Source organism: Polistes canadensis, unplaced genomic scaffold (genome assembly GCF_001313835.1).
Source record: "Polistes canadensis isolate GaletaPanama2010 unplaced genomic scaffold, ASM131383v1 scaffold_31, whole genome shotgun sequence".
Classification (NCBI taxonomy): Eukaryota; Metazoa; Arthropoda; class Insecta; order Hymenoptera; family Vespidae; genus Polistes; species Polistes canadensis.
Window position 1 is genome coordinate 205,792 of NW_014569578.1, and position 17,257 is coordinate 223,048.

The window sequence follows — 17,257 nt, forward strand, 5'->3', positions numbered from 1 at the left end:
ACATAGGTATACATAATAGGTGGTCTAGATCCTTTAAGTCAAGAATCGAAAAGTCAAATTCGTCATTGGGATGCAATTGATGTCAGCCAGGGAAAATTCGTGGACGCGAGTAAGCGTCGCCGTGGAGCCGAGACTCGGTTCATGACTCTCGGGTATAGGGTGGAAGAGGTGGATGAGGATGTGGATGAAGAGAGGGAGGATGGTGGGTGAAGAGGGTAGTGGTAGCGATGGTGGTAGTGTGGTAGTGGTTGTGGTGGTGACTATGTAGGAGGGTGGTGGTGACGAAGGGGTCGACGAGGGGTGGAGGCGGAGGGCTAGCCAGCGAGAACGTCCGAGAGAGGGTTGGTGGCTCGCTACACGGCATCGGCATACGGAGGTTTGGCCGGTGGTGTTGGGGGGGTCGGTGTATGGCGGCCGATAGAAGCGGCGAAGAGGTGAGGTGGGGGTGCTCAGCACGGGGCCACGGCGCAGTTGCTACTCAGACACGGGGATGCTCGCAATGCCTCTATCAAAGGTTACCGAAATTTCACGAAAATATCCGTTGTTTAGCGGGCGTCTCGCGTATTATTAACGAGCCGACAAAAATAAAATGGAAAGAAATCGCGTCTTTTCTCGCGAGGTGTTTTTACGGGAGCGCGAAATTCCGTTATCGTTCGACAATAATCGCTCCCTTACGTCGCGTAGAGCGTTTTGGAGAAAAAGGGGGACCGAGGAGGGTGGGTGGGTGGGTGGTTTGGGTTTGTCGGTAGGAGGGTTAAAAAAAAAAAAAAGAAATGAAAATTAAATAGAAAAAGGAACGGAAAAAAAAGTATCGTTTGAAATTAGTTGGAAAGAAGTGTGCGGAAGAAAGATGAGGAAGGACGGAGAGACGAAGGAAGGAGAAGGAAGAAAAAGGGAAAGGATGAAAGGAATAAAGGAAGGAAGGATGGAAGGAAGGAAGGAAGGAAGGAAGGAAGGAAGGAAGGAAGGAAGGAAGGAAGGAAGAGGAAGTCGCCTTGTGGCTCCTTAGGAAGATCGCACCGCGACGTGCCAGCAGACACTGCCGCGCCGCGAGAAACACGTGGGGGAGAAAAGTCCGGGAAAGCGCGACGAGATAGGGAGTGAGCAAGGGAGAAAGAGAGAAGGAGAAGGACGGAGGGAGCGTCCCGACGCGTCTTATCACGACGCGCAAGGAGCGACGCCGCGCGCCTCCTCTTTAGAAGGGGAACGAGATGAAGGTGGAGGGGACGCTCTTTCCTTCTCACACTCTCTCTCTCTCTCTCTCTCTCTCTCTGGGTCTCTTGCTCTCGAGAAATACGGGAGGAGAAGGGCAGGGGGTGGCAAAGACGCTCATTCGTTCCTCGAGTCACGTGGCCCCCTTCTTATTCTGTGCTTTTTCCTTAGAGGAGCGCGCGGGAGCTTTGAACGTAGAGACTCGATGCCGACGCCTGAGATGCGACCGACGCCGGTCACAGCCCACCCCCAACCCTCTCGAACTTCTCTTAGGAGTCATCGTCTCCCATCGACCATTTCTTTTTCTTCTTCTTCTTCTTCTTCTTCTGCTTCTTCTTTTCCTTTTTTTCTTTTTCCTTTTATCTTCGATTCGTCGTTTATCTTCTTTCCTCTCGTCTTATTATTTTGTTGTTCTTGTTGTTATTTCTTCTTCTTTTATCTCAAATCGTTTACCGAATTATTATTATTGTTTGAAACGATTAAATTATCGGATCTTACATGTATTTACCTGATCAATTTCTCTTCGGAATTCGTTTGATTTTCATTTATTTTAATTATATCGTTTACTTTTATTTCTTTAGTCTGATCGGAGAAAAATAACCCTATGCTTCTGTTTATTGTAATGGAAGAAATCAATAATTCAATTTCGAATTTGAAAGAAATTGAAATGGTAATGGAATTGTAATGGGTTAAGAAATATTCCTCGGTCCCCCTTGACTACGATCGCTCTACGATTTGTATCTATCGGGATAAGAAAATTTGCGCAAAAAAAATTTGATAATTCGCCCTGTATACGGTGATAGAGATTTATCCACCGCATACGGGGCGACCAATAGAAAAAAAAAGAACCGGAAATCCGACGTCCCTATTCTCTTTTATCTGTTTCAGACGCGTCGCACTGTGTTGTTATGTGTTGTCATAGTTATTTCATTGAAAAATTAATTTCACCGTTTTCGAAACTTGCACCGATTTCTGTCTGTGAAACACAAAGTCTGAACAACTCCTCTTAAGTTTTGCCGAACCCAAAAATAGAAAAAAGGAAAAAAGAACAAAAAAAAGAAAAAGATTAAGCAAAAAAAAAAAAAGAAAAAAAAAAAGGAAAAAGAGACTAGACTCGATTATTTAGAAAACTTACTTTCGAACGTGCTTCGTTTCAAAATTACGACGAATAAGAAGACGACGAGGAAGAAAAAAAGAAGAAATAGGAAACCAAGAAAAAATACGAAAAAAGCACAAAAAAAAGAGAAGAAACGAAATTTAAAACAAAAGCATTGCCTTAAGGAAGAAGGAGAGTAATTACTACCTACACCGTCGAAGGAACAAACGAGAGACAAAGGGGGGATAAAAAAAGGAAACAAAAAAAAACACTTTAGACGTCTACAAAGTAAATTGTAAAGAAATGACTAAAGTATATTTTTAACAAGTTTTGAGAAAACTTTAGATTTTAAACGTAAATTTTAAAAGCGAAAAATGAAAAAAAATCATAAAATTCTTAATAATTAAAAATGTGATCTAAAAGTCGTTGCTGCCAAGAGAAGCCTTATGTCCTTGTTTCAATTAGTTCGGTTCCAAACGTAAGTACTCGTCAAGTTCATCATTATCATTACCATTTATTCATTTTATCTTATTGCACGATATAACTTATCTTTTATACACAGTTAGTAATATGTTATATATACATATATATGTATACATATCGATGTACATTTACATATATACATGTATAGATAGATTTGAGCTCGATTCGACATATTAAATAACGAGAACGAAAGGGCCCTCCACTATTTCGACTACGAGGATACACATATGCTTATGTACCTTTTACTATATACATATAAATGTATAATAGTAGAGTCGTCGAAAAGTCTATTGAAAGGAATCGATCGATGAATGAAAGATAAGATTCATCGTTCGCGCGAGCAACTCGATAAATCTTCTACAAAATTCTATGCTCTTCTATTCTATTCTCGCGTATAGGTAGAATCATAGTCGCGTAAAGCGATCATTTTACAAGTCGTGCTTTGTAATAACTACTCTCTATCGGCCTTTATCATCGTCGGGGTGGTAACGCCTGTGTAACGGTTATTGTAAAACTCTGAGGTAGCTAGAGTATACTTTCCTACGTCTATCTACCGTCACTCTATCTTTCTATCTCTCTCCCTCTTTCTGTTTCATTCTTTCACCGTTTCTCTCTAGTTCTCAATGGTCTTCCTCGATGGTGCTTATTATATAGTAGAACGGTTAAGCGCGAAAATGTCCATAATAATGGCAAGCACTATAATCAGCTGTGTTAGCTCGTGGTAACGCCATTAGGCATATTATTCTTACAACTCCCGGATTATTAAGTAGTATGCAAAGACGCGTCTATCCATCATAGCGACGGTCTAACGGCACTGCCGCGAGTTATCGTTCCTATAGTTATCGATTCAGGCGTATTCCTTAAGAGAACTTCTAATACGTTCCTATTAACATGTGTTGCAAGAATATAAATACATAAGGGATTTCGATAGATGATAAAGTATGGAACAATTCATTCGTAATACGTTTCGATTGATTTACGAGAAAAAATATTAATAAAGCTTTTCGTAGAGAATAACCGATAAGAATCGTGATTTTTTTCGAGTTTGAAATATTCACCAAGAGAATGATAGAGAGAGAGAGAGAGAGAGAGAGAGAGAGAAAGAGGATAGAGATAATACGAATTGGAAAAGAGCAACGTAGTTAAATAGAATGAAATAAAGGCAGAGGGAAACGCGATGACTTCTTTTTTGATCTGACCAATGGCTAAAAAAGTATAGAAAAAAAAAAAAAAAAAAACTGAATGGAAAATTTAAAAAACGCCAACAGACACATACATATACAAAGTGAACGATCACCGGAAACAAAGAGCTGGCTTTAGCGTCGAAATCATTCCATTCGACAAGCGAACGATGACGCACCCCTGTTCGGACGGCCCGGGCTGTTGCAACGCGATGATTGCGGGAGGTGAGTGGGTGGTAAAATGGGGGAGAGGTTGGTAGGGTGAGTCGCGAAGAAAGGCTGCGAGGGGTGTGGGTGAGGTGTGGGTGGGTGCGCTGGGCTTCGATTTGAAATTTCCTATTTCCCAACTGGAGGCTCGCTTTCAAAATGAAACGTTGCATGCATCGAATGACGGGAGTAGGGGGTAGAGAGAAAGAGTTCGAAGAGTAACGTATACACATATATTTAAACATACACACATATAAAGAGTATAGATAGTCGTTCGATATAGACGAAACGTTTGTCGTAAAAGGACCGTGTTCGGAATCGTGTTCGGCCATACGAGAGCCGAGTATTTTTTCGATGATTTCGTAGCACTGATAGGTATGTGTGCGAAAATACGTACATACGTACTAGTAACGCAATCATCCCCTTTAGTTACGTTCGAAACGGCAAGAGGGTGGCTAAGGGGAGGAGGACGGTGATCAAGGGCGGAAAGGCGTTAGGGAGCCCCCGCCCTCCTCGATCCTCGAAAGAGGAGGTAGTATGCGTTGTACTAGTAGATAGTACGAACGTCGCCGTCCGTAAAGTGTCTATGTATGTGTGTGGGAAAGAGAGAGAGAGAGAGAGGGAGAGAGAAGGAAGGGGGGGAGAATGTAGGAGAAGGATAGAGTGAAGAGAGGAGAGGATGCCGGTGAGGGCGGCGCGCCGGCGGCCGCTCTCGCATGCATTTTTTTTCCGCACCTCGCGTATTGATCCCGGAGTCATTCAAAATGGCGGCCAGGGCCGAGTCAGCCAATGACTGCCTGAATCGATGACTGCAGCGAGCCACCCTCGGACCGGCCAATGGGAGCCCGCCGTACGGCGCTCTCTGCGGGAACCACCACCCCGATTATGCGAGACACTGGCCTAAGCCACATGCATGTGTGCGAACGGGCCGTCTATACGTACACGCAAACCTTTAACTGTGTACGTTTCCGGCCCGCTACCGCGCGCGAGCCTGGGCTCGAGAGCTCGTCGATGACCCGGGCCACGTCGATGATTTCCACGGAAAATTCCTCCTTCCCTCTCCTCTTCTCATCTCACCTCCTCCCCTTTTTCCTCCTCACCCGCCTCGTTCTCCTCTCGACGCCACCCTTCGCGAAAAAGGCAAAACTTCCAATTGTTACCCAAGCTCTACATATATGCATACTCGAATTGCACGTTTTTACTTTTTTCTTTTTTTTACTTTTTTCTTTTTTTTTTTTTACTACACTGAAAAAGAAGCTCATTCAATTGATCCTTTATTTGAAAAAATAAATAAAACTTTTTGCTATCGTTTTTTTTTCTATGCTAGTTGTTTTTTTTTTTTTACATGCTTTTATATTTTAGAAAGTTTTTATAAATTTATTTCGATCGTATTTAGTATGTATTTCAATGATTGCATTTAGATATTAGAAAGACTTAACGATTGTTAAACCCTTTGTAACAATATGCTTCTGTTCATGATGAAATATCCGGTGCAAATGTTTGTACCTTCTGTCAGTCATTGATTACTTTTCGTTCGAATTTAATTTACTGACAATCATTTTTTTTTAATCAAAAAATGTCTGTTTTCGCGTAACGATAATTGTACGTTTTATTGTAGATTCTTCTTGGAACGACAAATCATTGAAGTAATTTTTCACGTCGAATACTCTTATACACCTGTGCGAGGCATTTTCTTAGAAAAATTTACTTCAACTCCTCGCAAATGTTATTCGAATTTTTCAATCGTTATCTTGGTCACCTTGATCCTGGATGCGCGAAGAGCTTATCTTATCTTTTCGGTCGCACCTAGCTTATAAAAACGAAGATATTAGGTGCATACAAATCTTTCCGAAGTAAATTATTGTCTTACAAAATACGTCATTCGATAACAACGGAATATTTCTATCATTTGTCTCGAAAGATAGAAAGAAATAAATAAAACATCATTACAATCTGTTCAGATTTTTTCAAATATAAAAATCACACAATGAAGGTGATAAAATACTTTATAAAAAGAGACACAAATTTTAAAAAGCCGAAGAAAAAAAAAGAAAGAAAAAATGAGCAACCCTTTCATCTATGGGCAGAAATCTTTGAAAATTAATGATTTTCCTCTTTGATGATCGTTTTGTTGGTCTTTGTAAACGGTGCAGAGCAAAGAGAATGTCGAAACTCGCGCGAAGCACGAGGTACGATTGCATCATGGTCCCGCCACAACGTGCTGCTGCATCGTGCGCTCTCTCGTGTTGCATTTGTGTGTGCATATGTACTTAGATTAGCTCCTATTGACACAGCCACAAACGACGACGGTGATGGTACAGTCGGGAAAAACGCGAGCAACGCGTTCCACGTACTAGTCACTTCTCGTCTATCAACTTGCGAGTCGTTCTCTCATCGAATAACAATCTGTTTAATTCTACGAGTAGAGTAACCAACTCAACCTTTGAACTCGATGCAACTTGCCAAAAGATTTTCATTGTACTTGACGAACGATTTCGTTCATCTCTTCTTCCTTCCTTCCTTCCTTCCTTCCTTCATTGCTTCTTTTTTATTCAACGTAAATTATTTTTTCTTTCGTTCTTATTATATGTAAATTAATTCGTATTTAAAGTCAGACGTTACGGTCTTGTCACAGAGATGAGCTAAAAAAATACTTTTCTCTCGATTCGTTTCGCAAATTAGCACTTCATTTAACTCCAATTAAATTTGCAATCGAGAGATCAGTTATCCATTAACGCGAAATATTTAATGCAACTAAATTTAGAATAGAAACGAAGTCTACTAATCATCAAAGAGTGGAAGCTCAGTTCACGTTCGCTTGCTACTCCCCAATCGTCATTAATACTACCGACCGTCCAAACGAACGTAACAAATTCATGAAGTGTCTCGTTGATTCGTGTCGAGTTTTGCGGATCGCTGACTTTCCCGGCGACAATTAAGCACTTCGATGATTCCCCTTTCTGTCGTCTAATATTCAATGATTAAAAAACGAATCACCGAGTAATACACCTATCTCTTTCTTTATCTCTCTCCTAATCTCTCTTTCACCAATAGCACGTTCGATGGTCAATTCAAAATTTTACAAACTTTTCTTACGCGCACGAGCTTTCCTGCTAAAAATCACCATCGTTTTTTTATTTGATCATATTTCAATGTAATCATGATTTAATAGTACCCCGTGCAACGATAAGAAATCTGTATAATTACAATTAAATGAATAGTCGTTACTTAATTGTTTATTTTTCTTCGCGAAGAACCTTCGAGATAGATTTTGAGAAAATAAGAAAAGTGGTAAGAGGGGTGGGTGGGTGGTCAGATAACAGTAGAGTGACTTTCTGAGTCAACTGTACTAAGTCCACGACGGAGAGCGGTTTTTCTAGCGCGAGCAGTTTTTCTATTAAGCTTCATTTGTTTCTTTCATTGCGTAATGCGCCGGACGCGTCGCTCATTTCATCCTACTACCAACGTCGACTACTCCTACCGTTAGAATTCTTAATCCAGGCCGCAGTTTCGATGGCTTGCGTGCTTCTCGGCCTTCCGATTCGTCGATTCGTTCTAGATCGTTGATAACGGTCTCAACGAGGAAATCTCTACATAGAAAATAGTGGATCTCGAGAACTGACATGACACCACGCGTCGTTATTTTTCCAACAAGTTTTATAGGGATACTACGTGATAATTCAATGACGATACCCTCGGACAACCGGACGATTTGAGAACGCAGGTATTAGAGATATATTAACTCATTATTTCGAATGAATTCGTGAAAATATATTCAAAAACAAATTCGACAGCGCTCAAAGTTCCTTCTAGAGTTTCCTACATAATCGATATCCCGTCAAGTTTAGCATGGACAGAAACCTAAGAACGAGTCACCCTTTTCTGTAGTCGTTTGTTCTTTCGTTCCTTAATCCTCCACCAGGCGTCACCTCGACTCGGGGTAGCATTTCTTAGATGCAGGGATTGAAAGAAAGGTGCTTTCACACATAGGTCAGCAATCGAAACGATATTTGTTTTAAAATTTAGAACCGTTCTGCTCTGTTTTTAGAATATTAATGCTACGATACAAGACATCAATGAGTCTTAACGAATACTTTCATGAGACTTAAAATAATTCATGTAAAAAATATCTATATGTATATACGTTAATCACGTGTGTAAGAAATGAATAATGAAAAGATTCGTTTAAGATAAATGTGTTCCAATAGGTTTGGCAAAAATTGAAAATAATAATAGGAAAAATAATGAAAGAAATATTCGAAGACGTTATCGTTATTGCACCAGGTGACTTTCGAGGCAAAGACCACCCTCGCGTTCGTAAGGACAAAAAGACGTCTTTGTAAAAGTATCGTCGGTAGGTTTGCGAATAAAGGAAAGAGGACGATCGAAAGTAGGCAGGATCGGGGCGAGAAGACAAACGTCTTCCTACGCAAAGAGCACATAGTCGTTATCGGAGGATTCGATCGAGTCGATTCAAGCGGCACACGTTGCAACTGGCCATCAGCCGAATCGCAAGCAAGTGCACGTGCGCGTACACGTCGTACAGTACCTCTCCCCGTTCACGTTCGCGTCCTTCTCTTCTTGCTTGTAGTTAACTCTCACTCGTGTGGAGAGTCCGTTGTGTTGTTTCCTTCCTTTTCGTCCAGCTGCCGATCGGGATCGAGGGTCGGAATCGGGATCGGGATTGGGATCTCGAAGGATAACGCCTGACGTCCGATCCACCCACCCCTTTCCTTCACGAGACACGATTCTCACCTGTTTTTATCCAAACCAACGTACGTAAGATGTAAATATGTGTATACCTACCGTGTACATAGGTATAGGTATAGCAGGTACCGTATACCAAAACTGCTTCATTTGTAATTTAAAACGAGCCTCGATTATCCAATACCCTCTCCTCGAAAAGCAACCACTATGTATGTACGTACTTATTTTCGTGGGTACGAGAAAGAATGGTGGTCACTCCACCCACGACGAGGAAAGGAACACAGTACCGAATCCTTACTTCGTGGGCAGCCTGCCGCGACCGGAAGTTCGATCGCGATCACGCTATACTACGCGGCTGGATACTTTCTTAACGCGTATTACCCTGCTACTACCTCACCCGTAATAGGGAGAATCTTACCAACGAGCCTCTTTTCCTTACCTCGCGGCTCATTCCCGCCTGCGGCGTTTTCGATGCACATTGTCGACTCAACCCCTCCATCGATCGAAAACGTTTTCGCGATAGGCACGATCGTCCGGATGAGATATCAAAATGACTTGTGTACATACGAAATAAGAGATTCTTTTATTTTTTAAATCTTCATAACAATCAGGATGCGTTTTCCCTTTTTTTCGTAAAGTAAGCGTGTACAAACAAACAAAAAATAGCTCATTCATAAAAGAGGTAACAGGTAAACGAGGTGGTAGTCACAAAGTTACATCATTTTACCGGAAAGAGAGCGGCCATTCGTTCGGAAGAGACCCGCAGCAGGTCACTGGATTTTTCCTTCCACCTTTCCGAGCTGCTACCTCATTCGTTGACTTTTTCCATACGACGAGCCACCCTCGGCGTTCCGTATAAAGCAAGGCGAGGCTAAAAGAAAAAGATAACAAAAAAAGGAATAAAAGAGAAAGTATGAGAGAGAAAGGGAAAGAAAAAGTTAGAGAGAGAATGGAATAGTAGGGAGGAGTCTAAATAGATCGTCGGTGTTACTTTTCTTCGCGTCTCTTTTTCTTCTCTGGACAAAAGGTGGTAGAATAAGTACGAGGGAGGGTGAAATGCAACGTGCGTGCTGGCGTACGTTGGCGAATAAAAGGAGGTAAAAAAGAGGAGAGCGAAAGGGAAAGAGTAATGGAGATAGAAAAAAAGAGGAAAAAGAATTGAGAGGGAGAGGATCGTTCGGGCAATCCACAATTCCACGTGGCGGACACGTGGAAAAAAGGACAAGACCAGCGTAAAAATGCGGCGCGTGGGGGTTGCTCGTGCGGTGGGGATGAAACGTGTCGAAAGAAGGGAGCGAGAGAGAGCGCTCGGTGGGAGAAAAAGTTAGAATGAGAGAGACAGAGAGATGGTAGAACAGAAGTAGATAGAGAGAGAAAGAAAAGAAAGACCGAGCGGAATAGTCGCGTGGAAGGGAGAGACGTTTGGTAGGAAGTGGAAGGGATGTTTAGCTCCCTCGATGGGGAAGAGGCCACCGCGCACGTTAGACGAATACAAGGAGAGACTCTCACGGCGAGAGGTGGGTGGCAAACGGGGGTGAGGAAAGTAAAGAGAGAGGGTCATGGAGAGGGGCGCGGAGAGGGGCGCGTAAGACGACATAGGTAACCATCGACCACCCTCTCTCTACACCACAAAATGAACATCGACTAAACTCTACCTACAAAGTCGTCGTCCGTCCCTTAACACTTCGCGTCTGGACACGAACCTTCTTTTTTTCCCAACCGATGAGATTCGCTGAAAGAAAATATTTCTTCCCCTGTCTGTGTAACGAGGGAGCCAATGAAAAAAAAGTCTTTCTAGAACACGGGGGTCGGCACGGAGTAGGGTGTTCAATTGGAAGGGGAAAAAAGGTTATTTTTTCTTCTTCTCGCTCGCCCCACTCCCCCGCAGTACGATTAGTCATGCTCGTCTTGCCATACGGGGCACGGCGCGGCGTACCGAGGGAGGAGACCATTTTTATACGGTGCTCTCCCTTCTTTTTATTTCCACCTCGAACCTTCATTACGAACACCCCCTTTTCTAAGAGCTCCTACACAATTTTTCAGTCAGTCGAACAGCTTGCCTCGTGACGTTCGCACGTTGCCTGAAGTTGCTTACTTTCAGTTAGATCGCGACATATAAGAAGACCTTTTCTACACATGCATATATACATATCTCTATAGATACATACATGTATCTAAGAGAGTTCTCGGAGTAAGTCAAAGCAGCATCCGTGAATTAGCATATAAAAGAGAAACTAAGCAGAAAAGGAGGACTCCTTAGGAGTTTTCTTCTCCTGCGAAAGTAACTCTAAGTGTCGGAAAAAGGAAGAAAAACGGATGGATAGATAGATAGATAGATAGATAGATAAATGGAGAGTGCGAAAGTGCGATAGAGAGGGGGGTGAGAAAGAGAGAGAGAGAGAGAGAGAGAGAGAGAGAAAGTGGAAAAATGAAAGAGGGAGAAGGATAGGCGCGAGTGGAGTAGGCGAAAAGGAAGGCACGGAGCTGGAAAGGAGAAGAAATGAGAAAAGGAGAGATCTCCCACTCTCTTTCTCACCCCTTATACGACGTTTACCCCCGTTTGAGGCGTCGACGGAGTCTCCGGCTCCCACCCGGCGAGTAAGGGTAGTTTGCGTGCGGCGGGGGAGGACGGCGGTGGCGTCGTCGTCGGCGGCGGCGGTGGCGGTGGCGGCGGCGGCGGCAAAGGCGGCGGCAAAGGCAAGGGAGAGAAAGGTCTGAGGAAAGGGGAGACAGAGCGCGCGCCACGCTCCTACGTCGTTTGGTGGGGGCAAAGGAAAAGAGGGGTGGCTTGAAAACTCCTGTCCTACGACGTATTCTGCTTTTTCCTTCTCGGCTAGGTGTATTTTCGACCCGGAAGGATTCGTACGAGGCTTAAGCACGGTCCAGGGTAGCCTGGGCCCTCGCCCAGGCCCCGTGGACCCGTCTCCTACAACCTTCCTATCGAGGAAACGGAGTACAAGGGAGTCGAAGGGAGGCGAAGAAAGACGAGCAAAGGCGAACGAGGCGGCCAGAAATTTCGCGACCGCGCACCACCTAAGACAACGCCCCTACCCGAACACGCGTTCTTTAAGGCACGAGGGGGTGGCTTTTAGTCAGACGCACGCGGTCTGAGAAGCGCGCCACCACCGACCCCCGACTCGGAGAAGGACTTAGCGTTTCTCGCGAGCCACAGACCTGAGTCAGTTTCGGTTCCTCCTCCGTCAAGGACTCGAACGCGGAAGAGGAGAGACCTTTTTCCACCGTCGTCGTCGTCGTACGTCGTCGGGAATCGCGTCGTTACCGTCGTAGTAATCGTCTTCGTCGTCGTCGTCGTCGTCATCGTCGTCGTCGTCGTCGTCGTCGTCGTCGTCGTCGTCATCGTTGTCGTCGTTGTCGTTATCGTCGTCTTCGTCTTCGTCTCCGTCTCCGTCTCCGTCTCCGTCTTCGTCTTCATCTTCGTCTTCATCTTCGTCTTCGTCTTCGTCCTCGTCTTCGTCTTCGTCGTCGTCGTCTTCGGCAACGTCTTTACCAAGGAAGAACAGTGTCTTGGCTGATACCGAACGCGAAAGAGGTGTTTGCCATTCTAAGCCCTGATAGGAGAGAACTGCCACGCGAGAGTTACATCGCTTATATGCACCGACACTATTTACCTTCGTCGACCCACGGACCCACTGATCTCTAGTAAGAGATCACATTCTTGGATTCTTTCTTCTACTTCTTCGACGAACTCTGCGACTTTCCACGACGATTTTATCGCGCGTTAACACTATCTTCAAACTTCTTCTTAAACTTCTTCTTCTTCTTCTTCCTCTTCTACTTCTACTTCTACTTCTACTTCTACTTCTACTTCTACTTCTGATTTCTGTGATCGTTCTTAGTGCGCGAAAGCAAGCTAAAGGAAATCCGTGCGACGCTACCCGCAGTGTTATAACTACCTCTGTTTCTTTTTACTTCTTCTTCTTCTTCTTCTTCATCTTATTCTTCTTCTTCGTCTTATTCATTTTCCTTCTTTCTTTTTCGCACGAATTTAGTAGGTTTTCCCCTCTTTCGAGCGAACGTACCACCGATCCACCCCCTCTCCATCCCCTTACTCACGGAGCCTCTCTGACATGCCCGGTACGTCAGCGTACTAGCTTGCAGTGTTCCGTCGCGATCGCGAACAACTTGATCCTTTCTTCATTCAACAAGATCGGACGTATACAAGTGCCTTTACGAGAATAATGGGGAGCAGAGTGTGCAGGGAAAAGACGTTCGAGGAAAACACTTTATGCGTGGTCGAAAAGCTAAGTGACGAGATCGCCGATCGTGATTGATAGGAATCTTCGAAAGAAAGAGAAGGAAGTAGATAGAAATACCAAAGAAATATATCAAATAGAGAGAATGAAAGAGGGAAAGTTAGAGTGCAAAGTGCGTGTCATTTTTTCCTCGTCGTAAACCGAGAAAAGGACGATCGACGAGTTGTTATTCTGTGCCGCCGGAAAAATCTTCTCTTCTTTCGAAATTTTCTTATTCTGTTCAACGAGATTCGACGATCACTGCTTTTTGTTTTCGTTAATATATCGACGTATAGTGTTAGTAATATCGTCGAACGGGGGTGCGAGCATAAGTGTCGAAATTGTGACATACGTTTTTTATCGCGTTCGCGCGAAAGTAAATAAAAGTGAAACGTCAACGTCAATTCTTAAGGATTCTCTCGTGTTTATCATTTTTCGGTTTAATTTTTCCAAATTCTTAACATCTCTTTCTTTCGAGTATTAGCGCGAATGTAGAAGCTTTTTTTAATCGTTGTTTATACTTTTCAAAAATATTCGATGTTCGTCTATCAAATTTCGTGTGTTATTATGACGAAAATTTGACGTCGACAAGAACATTTCGTGAATTTGGAATACGTATCTGCATCTTAGAAAAATGATATTTTCGTCAATTGTCTTATATGCTCGGAGACGTGTATATTCGAAATATGAGAAAAACGTTGATGATACGTTGATCGGTTAAACATTTCTAGAAAAATTCTTACGCTTCGTTAAAGATAAAAACGATCTCGAGTAAAAGTTTTTCGACAAAATTTTCGACTAAATTTTCGACAAAAATTTCTGTGTAACATTTCAATCTTTCGCGTGTCTCCTGTCACGAATCCATAAGAGGGGTTTCTCAATTGGAAATAATTTTCAAGTGTTTAGTTTAAACACCTTCAATGAAACGTTAGTAAATTGCGTGACGGTTTGTCCATTAATAAAAGTTTCGTGAAAAGCGACGTGCAATTAATATTCAACAAAATTATGACTTTAGATCGAAAGAAAATGTGTTTGCTGTGCGTCGTCCTTTCCTCCGTCAACAAGAAACTGATCCTTTTTCACGTAGGATAATCCTAGTGTCGAAAGTGCAATGATGGTCGTCGGATCTTGGTGTATCGGCTTTTATTAAGATATTTGTTTTCGTATTTTGGATTTTTTTGTTTTCGAAATCCCGTTAAAATCGTGGAAGTTCGTCGTTACGAGTGACGCGACGTATATACGTGCTCACAAAAATAATCTTATACTAAATAGGTTATTAATCGGTGACAGATCAGTGATCGTGTATACACTTGCCGGTGAGAATAAATGCGACGTAAGTCATTTGAAATTAGTTTTAAAAACGAACGAAACATTTGCATTATCGTTCCACATGTTCATCCCCCGTTAGCTTTTAATTATTATCTCCTTAATCCTACGAGTTGATTTTATGTAAGTAACGTCGTATTGTTGTTCTCTTGTTGTTGTTGTTATTGTTGTTGTTGTTCCTTCTCTTTTTCTCTCTCTCTCTCTCTCTCTCTCTCTCTCTCTCTCTCTCTTTCCTTCGGTTCCCATCGAGAAAGAAAGCAGATAGAAAAACATTCTTGCAAATTATTCGTATAATTTTATTTTTCCATGAAAAGGGATGAACATGAATAAGTGTATACCTATCTATTCTCGGCGGCTTGTGTATAATTTAGGCATTTTATCGTCGAATCGAGCTACATCTATTTTAATAGATACAGTGAAAGAGCGTCGTTCGAGATAACGCGAGTGATCATTGACATTTTTCGTTAGCACTTTTTCAAAGAAATCTTTTGATCCTTGATAATTAACGCGAATTGATAGTTATTTTTCGTAGGATATTCGAAATAAATAAATAACGGAAGAGTTAGTTGTTCGTTAGTTATGCTTGATAAGGAGAATATACGATTCGCATGCAACGCGCCTATTGATTGATTGATTTATTTATTAAATACGTGTATAAGATACATCGTCGATAAGCCGATAAAAACGAATGACGTTTCTCTTTCTTATGATTTGCAGCTTCGAGCGGGAGACGCGTTACTGCGAGAAATTCCCGCGCAGGAGAGGAAGACTGGACAAAGCGGAAGAAGCAGAATAGGACGAGCAAAGCGGAAGAAGCAGAGGAGTGCGAGTGCGGAAAAAGAAGAAGAGCAAAAGAGAAGTGGAGCGATTATAATAAGCGGGGTTTGGAGTTGTAGTGATCGGCAACGAATATCGAAATAAAGAGAGAGAGAAAGAGAGAGAGAAGGAGAGAAATTTGAAGAACATACAGAGATAAAAGAAGAAGAAGAAGAAGGTGTCGAAAGAATCGAGAAGAACGATATAGAAACAGCGGGAGAAAGAGAAAGAGAAAGAGGAAGAGAGAGAGAGAGAGAGAGATAGAAGATTACGGAAGAAAGAACGTGGAAAGATATCGACAGGAAGCTCCAATATAAAACCCCGCGCCGCATACATATATATTTCAGTGTGTTCAAAAAACGAGTGTACCTAAGTGCAATATTAATTAAACCTAAACGATAATAAGAAGCAACCACAACTACTATCGACGATATCGGTAACGACGAGCGGTTAATCGATTATCGAAATAGAATTCCTTTTAAAGAGTTAAAGAGAAACGCTAGAGTCGCATTTCGAGGAGGAGTCGTCGACGCGCGCGAGCCAAACTGGCAAAAGAGGAAGAGGCTCGAAAGTTTCGACCGCACACAACCGAATAACGAAAAGCGGCGGAAAGCGCTTTTAAATAAATAAAAAGATAAAAACAAAAGTAAAGAGGAGAAAACAAAAAAAAAAAAAAGAAGAATTTGAAGATAGTGCACTCAGAGAAACGCACAGAAACACGGAGTGACGGAAATCAACAAGGAGGACAAAGTTTCCCTCTCGTCCCGGTTACAACTTAAAAAAAGACTCATACGAAAAATTATACACGCACACACACACACACACACATCAAACATTTAACGGGGCTAATACTCAGGGCAAAACGGGACGAGCAGTGACTTTATCCATCAGTGTGATTTCTTACACACCGGTGTAAAGAATTAAAAGCGGAGAAACCTTCGACCGAATCCTGATCGCGTAAAAGCGTGGACTATACTTCCTCGCTTACACCGTCCGGGCTGGGCAATCCTGAATTTTAACCTGAACTTAAGTGTACGCTAGATTTTAAGTTAGATAGACAAAAGAAAAACTAGGCTGTTCTCCTTACTTGGAGTACATCCATTCGCGCGCGCATCAAAGAAGTTAAAAGAGAGACAGACAGATAAAAGTAATACATACACAACAGAAACACACACACTAACATAAAAAAAAATTACCACACGAACACGGGAGAACACGACACCCTCCTACGCACAACGTCAAAACAGACAAAAAGTAAAAGAAGAAAAGAGAGATCAAGCGAACCGACAGACGGGCATCTGTCGAGACGAGAAAGTAAAAGTATAATATCAACGTAAATACGTATCGGCGAATCAGATCTAATTCGCGAAGTGACTGGAGCGAATTCGTATCACGGCTACGAGAGAATTGAGAAGAAGCAGCAACAGAATAAGAATAAGAATAAGAAGAAAAAGAAGAAGAAGAAGAAGAAGACGAAGGGAAGCAAAGAAGAAGATTGTAGAACCGAAATCGAGATAATCGCGAATAAGGGCCGCTCGAGGAAAACGATCGCCATCGGAATAAGAATAGGTAGCAGAAAAAGAGGAAGAAGAAGAGAAGTCAAGGGAAAGAGCGGAGCGGATTACATGAGCGCAGCAGCGGCCACTAACGGGCTCGGGAAGTCGCAGCAGGTGGCGAGTAACTGACGTTGCCCGCCGCCCACGTCGAACCCCGAAAAGCCGAGGATCGTTATCGTTCTTACGAGGACGATCCTGGGCTGAAGGAGGTGGCGGAGGCAAAGCGAAGAGCCGAAGCGATAACGAGGGAGAGAAGGAACTAGCCTCGAGCGTACCGCGAGCGTACCGCGAGCGAGGCAAGGAACGGCGCCAAGCGCGGAGGAGTGCCGGCCGTCGAGCTGCTTACCTCAAGGGGTGCGAAAAAGCGGGCAAGCTGCGCCGGAAGGGGGTAGCCCGGGCTTCTCGCGAAGGCCTCAAGAT

The 17,257-nt window shown here is 43.0% G+C and overlaps 1 long non-coding RNA gene across 1 annotated transcript; it reads left to right on the forward strand.

Moving 5' to 3' along the window:
- Nucleotides 1–256: 256 nt before the first annotated feature.
- Nucleotides 257–16,725, forward strand: LOC106784135. Its single transcript, XR_001381390.1, has 3 exons — nt 257–514; nt 2,101–2,786; nt 15,183–16,725. It is a non-coding gene; the product is annotated as an uncharacterized LOC106784135 (long non-coding RNA).
- The last annotated feature ends 532 nt before the right edge of the window (nt 16,726–17,257 follow it).